This window comes from Solanum lycopersicum, chromosome 7 (assembly GCF_036512215.1).
Source record: "Solanum lycopersicum chromosome 7, SLM_r2.1".
Classification (NCBI taxonomy): Eukaryota; Viridiplantae; Streptophyta; class Magnoliopsida; order Solanales; family Solanaceae; genus Solanum; species Solanum lycopersicum.
Genome location: NC_090806.1, coordinates 18,764,652 through 18,772,628, shown reverse-complemented (window position 1 = coordinate 18,772,628; position 7,977 = coordinate 18,764,652). Strand labels below are relative to the sequence as shown.

The following is a 7,977-nucleotide window of genomic DNA, read 5'->3' as shown; positions in this document are numbered from 1 at the left end:
TACCCAAGAGGTATTCATTTTGCAATGTTCTTCCAATTTTCTAGAAATCACTAAAATTTGTGTGTCACCTTTAAACATGACTTATTTGCTCTAGATTTTATTAATAATGATGGGATTAAGAATGTTTATCAATTATTTGATGAATTACCTATGGTTTTTGTTATGATCGGGGAGCACCCCTAGAGGTAACATGGCATACTTGACCTCTCGGATGTCCTATACAAGCTCATACTCATCATTCATCGCATTTTCATAGGTAAATTTAGCAGAAAATTTAAAACTTTTCATAGTACATAGTATGCTAGAAACATCACTTCATATATATGAAATATATGTCAGAATACATAGTTAGACTGTAAGTCTCTTTTGACATAATAGACTCAACATCATTAGAATAAAAAGGGACGCAGCCCTTATCAATATATAACATTATCTAAACTATTACATAACTTTAAAAATAATTTGACATGGAAATCCTTGAATCTTAAGGATCCTTTTCTTGAGCTAGGGAAACACAATCAAGACCTTCACTTTAGAGATATCCTTTAAGCATCCATAACCTACACTTTATGTAAAAAGGTGAAGAAGAATGATAATAGTACAAGAATGTACTATGTACGAAAATCATGCAAAAACATTCATTTAAAGATGACATTTGGTTATAAAACCATCCATCATGCTTTTTAGTAAATCTTCACAAAACCTTTATAAAATAATAACAACATAGCTCATACACTTCACATAGGCATAAACCCTATTCATAATGTCACATAAAGCCACATAATTCATTCAAGGCACATTTGTCTTATTCATAGTATTACCTTCACCTTATGATAAGCCTTACCCCAACTAACCCTCTAGCAACACTTGGTGCATTGTATGAATAGTGACCCATTTCACTACCCACACTGAAGCATCCCCTTAAGGCCACCAAGGTAAACATTAACATATCCTTCATTAACACCCAACACCTATACACATACATATAGGCATAAAATGTCATGACAATACAAACATCACATATAAAACCCATTCAAAGACAATATGCAAGTCAACACTACCATTAACATCGTAAGAGGCAATAGTCAACAATAGCATATTTAGACTTCATTTCATAAAGGCATCAAGGAGCTTAATAATAACCACAATCTAAGCCTACTAATGCAATGTACATGTGAATTCCCATAACCTCACACATACTTAGTGACTCACAATGAGACCACAAGATTTAATATTTACATCACACAACAATATGTCAACTATATTCAACTACATCCATACAAAGTATGATTGTAATCATATAGTCAATGAGACCAACATCATGCATATATGGTAAGACCTCATCATATACACACCATAGGACTCATACTATGCATATTAGCATATAATTATATCAATACCATAATGTCATGCATATAATACACATACACATTCATATACATATAGAACATTTTCGTATAACTCCCGCCAAGAGCTACTTGTGCAATGCATAGGTAATGTCTCATACCCTCACCTACAGTAAGCAAGTTCATTTAGGTTATCCTAGTTAGGATTCATTATTGTACTCCCATTGTTAATTTTACTTTATGGAAATCCTAGCCTCAACCGAAAATAAGATCATGTTAGCCAAACATGGAATTTGGTGTCATGGAACCCCACACTAAAAGGAGGTGCTCTACTTGCCAAGGTAGAACATTAATATCATACTAGCATCTAGGTGGATCAACTTTCTAGGTAGTATGGGGGAAACATAATTATAGATCTAGGAGATGTATACTGAAACCCTATTTATGCCATTAGGAATTATACTTTCCATCTCATGAGATCATTTGGTTGACAAGCCTTCCTCTTTATCAAGGTAGACATGTGCAATAAGTAGGCAAAAGCCCATACCATTGCCTACACTAGTACACCTATCAAGTCATCTTTGATACGAGACATTTCTGGCTTTCATGGACATATACTCTACATGCATAGTAGTAGACATTAGTGCTTATGATAATTATCCTTTCATTCGACACCATGAACCTATACTACTCATAAGCATGCATAAGGTGGGAAGGTGTGTACATTGGACAACATGATCATATAATGGATCTAAACACAATATTGAGGAAGCCACCCTATTAAGACAACATTATTCATTCATTCATGGAGCACACACCACATCATAGCATAGGAGACAATACAACGTTAACATTTGCATTCTAGACTCGTAACATTGTCTAAGATCAAACATTCATATAAGGGTACATAGGTAGGGGTCATTAACAATTAGAACTTCATAACGAGAAGCATATAGATCAAACCTAACTCTAAAAACTCCATTTAATCATAGAAGAAATCATCAATACACCTAGAACACAATAGTAGATTCAAAGACTAGACATACTAGTTCACATTGTGTGATCATCATAACAACACTTCATAATCTATAAATTGCCTTTAAGGACGTGATCAACTCATATAAGGATTTAAAAGAAAGTAAACACCACCACCATAATTGGATCATACCACATAATGCCATAAAAGGCCAATTCAACTATCATATGTAAAGAAAAGTAGAAGAAGTAGGGCAATCTTACCAATTAACCAATCATTGATCATCATTGATAACTCCTCATAATTCATCAATAATTCATGAATAAGGAATTATTCAAAAGTACAATAACATAATCGAAAGCATAACTCAACCATCATAATATAAAGATCACCTCATGTACTACATAATCAATTCTATAGGAAGTAGAGAAATATAGATCAAATATAACAAATCTCCAAACCTTGATCCTGATTGATCAATTACCCATTATTCATCATCAATTCACATAGAAGACATCATATATAATTAATTTATCATAATTGAATCACACTACAATCAACCTAAAATCAATATAATATATGCTAAATTTACAAATTGGGAGGATCATGGGTTCATCACCAAATTGGATTAAAAATCACACTCAAAAAAGTATATAATCAACAATTGATCATAAGCATTCTTTTCAAATCAATTTTAGAAAGAACTCATGGATTTATTAAAAGATAAGAAATTTTGATCATGAACTCTCTTTGAAAACTTTTTAATGAGCTCTCTAGATGAATGGTTATATAAAGATAAAGGATCACCATACCTCATTATATGAGAAACAATGAAAACTTGATGAATAATACATCACAATTCATCAACCAAGCTGTTCTTGAGCTTGATCTCCGATGGACATTTCTAGAGAGGTTTTGTTTTGAGAGGGAAGATAAAATTTTATAAATGGGGTCTAATTGGGGTTAAGTCTTATATACTAACTTAAAACACCTAAAAATACTTAAATAAACCGTCCATAATAATTTAGGAACGTGGGGTGAATTTCCAATTCACCCCTTAGCATGGTAGAGTGCATGCAGCAGAACTGCAGCATTATCGATGAAAGTAGCCGACGGGGTGTCGATTGGAGAACGGCTCGTCCAATTGCTCTTTCTCATACAACTGCACCTCTATCCTTGGATCTTTATTTCACATGGTTATGTATGATAATACGCCCATACCCCCCCCCCCCCAATTAATGGGGAATAGTTAAACTGACGTGTTTCGTGGGCCTTGATTAACATTGCTAATGCAGTGTCTAGGCAGCCTTTGGGTCCTCCTCGGGGACCCTTTGAGTTGTCCATGGAGAGTCTTTCCCGTACATTTACGAATTAAATATGATCATATACAACTTAATGACCTCTCATATCAATTTCAAACAAAACGAATACGTAAAACATGCCAAGACTTACTAGAACACATATGCACATATCAAGGCTAACTTTTAAATGTCATCGAACGTTCTTGGACGTTGGACCTCCAAATCACTTCAAATCATTTATGCATGATACAAAACACTTAATTAACATATTTTAACATTTTTAAATTCATGTGATGCTCTAATATACTTACCTCATTTTGAGAGACTTTATAATTTTTTACCTAATTCTTGAAGACCCATGAATGTCTCTGTTCTCCTTACCCTAAAAATCATGAACTATGTTTTTTAATGACTACAGGCTATGCAGTTGAGTATTTTCTTAAAAATTTACTATTATAGTATTATGATAATTTATTTGATGGATAAATATCATGTATTTGGGACGAAGTCATGAAAGGGTTTCATGGAGGCCATAAATAAGATCTTCAATGTCTTGAATACTCTATTATAGTATTGTTGGTGTTAGTGTTCATTAATTGAATTTTGAATGATGAAATTATGAATGTACGATCATCCTATGAATATGATGGTTGTGAATTGATTATAGGTTTAGCAATATGTGGGGTTAAAGGTAATCTTCATGTACATCTTATGACTATGTTATGATGTAATGTTCTCACGTCATGTTGGTTTTGTGATGAAAGTGTTTACTCAACCTAAAATGTATGATCATGTTTTATCGGGGTTTAAATCTTAAGACCTATGTTTTGAACTAATGTTAAGAAAGACTTTAAAATATTTCATGAACGGGAATTTAGCTTAGTATCTAGTGAACACGATAGTAAGAGGTGTTCCTTCACAATGTAAGATAGGTTCAACCAATGTTCTCATGAGATTGAAACTACAATGCTAATTATCATAAAAAGGGTTTTTAGTAACAATCTCCTATTTCATAAACAATGTGCCCCCGTAGGAACGTTAGCTAGTGGATCCACCAATATGCTATATAAATGTTTGTGTCTTACCTTGGAAAGTAGGACACCCTCCTTTCGGTGTGAGGGGATGACCCCTGATTCCATGTAGCTCATAATGTCTATGTAAGTTATGGTGAAGATTTTCACATGTTAAAATGACTGAATGAAAGTTAGAAGATTGACACTAACTAGGATTACTTAAGAAGTGTTACTTAGTTTAGTAAGGGAATGACACTTTACCTATACATAGCACAAGTGGACCTTGAAGGGAATTAAGGGTTGGTTCTCTATGTATATATGTTATGAATGAAATGGATGATGTTGGTCTTGTAAGATATGTATGATATTGGTTTCACTTTATATATATGATATTGGTCTAAATTGTTGTGCATGGTATTGACTACTCTTGCTATGATAATGTATGAGGTAAAAGAAAATACTTATGATCTCTTTGTTAGCTTACTTGGTTTAGGTGGGGTTATGGGGCTTCACATACACATTCACTGGTTGATTTGGATTGGTGTTATGAGTAAGGTCTTCTGATGTATTGATGAGGTGGACTCTAAATATGAAATATTGACCATGGATCTAACATGATGTTACTCTTAAACATAAATATGAATATATCTTGTTGTTGTTGTTGTTGTTGTTGTTGTTATATGAACTTGTATATGATTGTTGGAATGTGCATAAAATCTTGTAAACTGAACTTAGCATGCATATAAGCAAAATGTACCTTTATGCATGTTTTTTAATGTTTTACTTGCATAGGTTTCCATACATAGTACATGTGATTTATACTAACCCATATCTCTTCTATTTTCTAAATTAATATATCTTCAGGACATTGAGGTGATTCAAGGCAATTTTCTCAAGAACCATGGATTGTTTCCAATGTTGGTGAATCCTCAAGTCCGAGGACCAAACTCTATGATTCTAACTATTAGTTGTTTTGTGTATATTCAAAGACATTTCTCGTTTCCTTCTATTTCAAGGACTATGTTGTATTCATTTTATAAGACTTGTATTGATTTAAGGGCTATGTCCCAAATTTCATACTCTTCTGTTTAGACGACTATGTGAGACAAGTTAGTTTCGATTTTTGATATATGAAGTAAACTTAAAATTCAAATGAAAATTTTTATATTTTCTGTTTTTATTCTATCTAATAGGCAATGATGAATTCTAAGGTCTTGTCTAAGACCTCTTCGAGGACGAAGATGCCGGTTACGACTAAGGGGTGCTCTCGGGTCGTGACATGGGCATGAATACATAGTGCCACTAGGAAACCCCCCTTGTTATTGTTAGTCCAAATGCAACAAAATTTGGCCAATCCTGGTTTCAGATTGCTTAATCGAGACAGAGTGCTAGGTGAGGTTCTGGTTAAGGGTCGACACATGTTCCTTCATTTGTTTCATAATCTTGTTTGACTCATTAAATTTGTTATCCTTAGACCTTCCACCATTTGAATCCTTTCGCTTTTGATTTTCATGGGTAGGCATATACCTATCCTTCTCCCATCCTTCCAATTAAGATATTGATCCCTCCATTCGCAATCTCGATCTTTCCAACCTTCAACTCTATTCCCACCTTTGTTATTAACTTGGTTCGGGTAGTTTGAACGAGAACCACCGCCTGGATGTCTAGGAAAATTACCTATTCATTATACAAGGCTTCAAATTTGCCTCATCCGGATTAGCAAACTCGACACCTATACTTTGAGCACCAGCTCCCATAAAATTTATGGACAAAATGTCAAGTTTTATCATAATTTAGGCCATCTTTTGGTCCCTCTGTTGGTCTTTCTCTATATGTTCCTTAGTCAATTTGAATGACATAGGAAATACTTGATCTTCACGATTATTCCAGACCATTTTTGTTTTTCAATTGCAATCCAAGAATTGGGTTGTTATCACATAAGGTTTTAACATTAAACCTCTACTGGAGAAAGTTGGTAGAAACACCCTAGTTTACCGAGTCAAGGCTCCGGTAAAAATATTGTGACAATACATTGTCATGGAAGCCATGGGATGGGCATTGTAGCAATAGCTTCTTGAATCGTAACCAAGTCTCATGAATCTCTATCCCTTCAAACTCTTAAATATTCTGATGTTGTCCCAAACATTCATCATCTTTGAACGAGGGAAACTCACATATGAAATTCAGTTACCAACTCCTCCACGAAGTGACTGAATCATGTGGCAATTATGTCAGCAACTTGCAATCTTCTCCCATCAAAGAGAACTGCAACAAACCAACCTGACTGATTCTTGGGAGATGTTTTCAAAAGATTACGATATGCATATATCCACCAAATATCTAATATGCTCATAGGGATCCTCATGAGCTAACCCACTGAAAAATCTATTTAGTTGCAAGAATTGCAACATAGTAAGTACTCTTGATGTGGAACAATGCATTCTCTTTGGCCGGAGGAAATTTAATGGCACCAATGCCTCCTATGAGATGAGGGTCATTAACATCATTAAGGCTTCCTATGTTATCTTTCTGTCCTACATGGATTAAAAGGCTGTTATCCACGCTCAAACTTCCTTAATTAACACATAAAAAATCAAAACAAATCAAAAAATTAGGTAAGTATCACTATAACTAACAAGACAAAAATTTAATCGTAGCTAAAAATTCTCAAATAACAATACTTTCCTGAAACGGTGCTATTTTTTATTTTTCATGATTATCAAAATACTATTATGAATAAAGTGCCAACGATCACTAGTAGTAATATAACCCAACCAAGAAGTGGAGTTCAGTCCCAAGGGAATAGTTTCAAGAATTAGTAGCCAAGTGAGAATTAGTTTGAGTTAGTTATAGATAAGACATTTATGAATGAAAACATCACAAATTAAAGGGTGACACAAGTTTCAATTATCAAAAGGGGGTTTCCCGATCAATTATAAGCTAAAAAGCAAATAATATGAAAATACGAATACTAAGACGGAATTCTTTGTTTGTAATAGGATTATGGGATAAGGCAAATAATCGGATAATTGTAATTAGTAGTAAATAGCTACATGTTAGTGATTAAGAAAGACATTGATGGGGTAAACTCTCCCTAATAAATTTACCATGAATAAAATTAGTTTCTCTCGAACACAAATAAGCAGAAACAGAGCATAACTTTGGCCTTTGTCCATTAACTCTATCGAGCTCAATGTGTTGAAGAGGATTTATGTCTCAATGTCGAGAGATGAATCAAAGATAAACCACTACCTATAGACCATTGATTAAGTAGTTTTCGTTTCAACCCCCCCCCCCTCTCTCTCTCTCCTACACGCACAAACAAAAATGCTAAGCTAAGA

General features: G+C 34.0%; 1 long non-coding RNA gene across 1 annotated transcript; it reads right to left on the bottom strand.

The window, feature by feature from the left end:
* Positions 1-299: 299 nt before the first annotated feature.
* LOC138337584 (uncharacterized) lies at positions 300-3,248 on the bottom strand. The gene is made up of 2 exons (XR_011210878.1): positions 3,135-3,248; positions 300-560 (listed from the first exon to the last, which is right to left on the bottom strand). It is a non-coding gene; the product is annotated as an uncharacterized lncRNA (long non-coding RNA).
* Between the last annotated feature and the right edge of the window lie 4,729 nt (positions 3,249-7,977).